Source organism: Salvelinus sp. IW2-2015, unplaced genomic scaffold (genome assembly GCF_002910315.2).
Source record: "Salvelinus sp. IW2-2015 unplaced genomic scaffold, ASM291031v2 Un_scaffold2008, whole genome shotgun sequence".
NCBI lineage: Eukaryota > Metazoa > Chordata > Actinopteri > Salmoniformes > Salmonidae > Salvelinus > Salvelinus sp. IW2-2015.
The window spans coordinates 361-2,635 of NW_019943358.1; the positions used below are offsets into that span (position 1 = coordinate 361).

The 2,275-nt window shown below is 42.6% G+C and overlaps 1 long non-coding RNA gene across 1 annotated transcript; it reads right to left on the reverse strand.

Moving 5' to 3' along the window:
- Nucleotides 1–954: 954 nt before the first annotated feature.
- Nucleotides 955–1,337, reverse strand: LOC112072704 (uncharacterized). The gene is made up of 3 exons (XR_002894371.2): nucleotides 1,294–1,337; nucleotides 1,146–1,178; nucleotides 955–1,047 (listed from the first exon to the last, which is right to left on the reverse strand). It is a non-coding gene; the product is annotated as an uncharacterized lncRNA (long non-coding RNA).
- Between the last annotated feature and the right edge of the window lie 938 nt (nucleotides 1,338–2,275).

Below are 2,275 nucleotides of genomic sequence, written 5' to 3' on the forward strand. Positions count from 1 at the left end.
TGTACGAAATAAGCTGACACATTTAAGGATGAGATTAGGGTTAAATAAAGCATTACAGCATAGAAATTTCAGACGTAATTTCATAACTAAATTAACTCTATGAGATGAATACGAGCCTACCATTGTTGCAAGAACGGCCCCTACGAAGGTTCAATAGGTTACTAGTTCTTTATGGGAGAGGATTTTATTTGTTATTCACTGGTAATGTGATGGATATAAATGGTAATGGGTCACACATAGGTCGAATAGGCCGAGCCTTTTGAGGGAAAGTGTACCGCCAGAGTAGCGAAGATGGTCGCAGACATTCAATGTATGGACTATAGAAGACGACCATGTGTAGAAAGTTTGCATTTGACGACTCTTTGGTCCTCGTGGTTCATAACAATGCAATGTGATCTTATAGACTTGAAGGTGATTTTTGTGGACTTGTACAATAATACAATAACCAGTTCGTGCTATTTCTTGCAAATCGAACGGCACCAGCAATTCTTGTGGCTTCCGAGATCGTCTATTGAGATTGCCGGGACTAAACTAAAGATTTGGTAAACAATTTATAGTGTGTTAAAATTAAACGACTAGGATGGACAACTGGTGGGATTTATGCTGCAACGGCATGAATATTGTTTGTCTCTCCGTTTCTGTATACTGTATAGTGCACTACTTTTGACCAGAGCCCTATGGGAAACTCTACGGGTCCTGGTTAAAAGTAGTGCACTATATAGGGAATAGGGTACCATTTAGTATGCAGCCTGGGACTGTTAATACTACAGGACTTTAATAGGAGCCTGGCTGCTCCTTAGATGAACGTGATTGGTTGCAGAGCTGCCACAGTATTCCCCTGTGATGAGGGAGAGCAGAACTCTGGTCTGGTACGCACACACACACACACACACACACACACACACACACACACAGAGTAGATATGAGATTGCAGGTACGTACATTAAAGCCTTGGGCCTCTGAGACGCTGTCCAAATGCTGTAAGGCATCAGGATGTCCTGGGATGTCAGTGTCCTCGACTACATCAAACCCTGGGTAGTCATAGTCCTGGAGAAACACAACTCATTAGTTTAACTAAGTAAACACCAGAGAGATATGTCCCTCATGGTGTAAAGAGCCATAAACAGACRAGACAACAGACTCACCTTGATGTCCAAGCTCCGCGACACTGCCTCACTCTGGAATTAAACAGTCAATGTTGTTGTGAATCAGAATCATCCTATATAAATKATCAWATCTAATACAAATAATTATAACTGCAACTCTGCAATTTCACTGTCTAAAAATCATTACCTGCTCTTTGATGATTCGATGTGCTCTTTGCACATACATTTTATCTGAGAAAGAAACATTGAGATAATGGCAACGGTATCACCACTTCACAGCAGCCCTATGTTTCAATGACCTGGGTTAGAAATACACAATTTGGCCTGATGGTGGATTTGAGAGCTGTGGGTAGTGTAGCTACTTACATTTATTCATCCTCCCCTCCATGGTCGAAGTGCCCCCAAGGGAGCTGGACAGCGCAGCAGAGGGCGGCTAAGTGTTCTAAGCGCGGAGGCCCCCGGAGTTCTTCTGCTACAACCTGCCTCTTTAGTGGGCGTCAGCCAGCAGGAATCCCTCCGTCAGAGGTCAGGGAAGATTTGAGCTCGGTTCTCCTTATTGGTCAGTTACATCTAACACACAGGCTGTAGTGGCTAATTCTGATTGGTTTTTTTATAAAGCACTAGCCCTCAGACATGGGGTGTCCAGAGATATATTACTACTTACCGGTGCCTTTCACACACTAGATGAAGTGTACTTCGGTTCTAGTGAGATTCATTGGCCTCCTTGTACAGGCCAAACATGAAGAGAAACATAGATACAAGTTTGAACAATTTCAACAGTGGTGTGACTGTTTTGTATTGTAATTTACCCTGACTGTAATTGAGAACATGGTTGGTCAGCACTGTAAACTTCCTCTAACTGTCGTGTTGCAGCTCCTATAAAGATTGGACATCATCAAAGGCATCCCAGTGAGGTTGATGGGAAGAGCACATGCCATAACATGCCAAGATCCTCGCCCTGAGAGTCACCATCTACACCTACTCTGCAATACCTGAGTAATGCAGCTAACAGACACAGCAGTCGCTTTTCCCAGTAACAAAATTCAGGAGAACAATTGAGCCTGATACACAGCTTTGTCTTACCACGTCAAATACAAAAAGTCATCTACATAACCTATAGATAATAAAGACATTGTATTAATGTTGACTTGAAATGACTGTGACAGTTG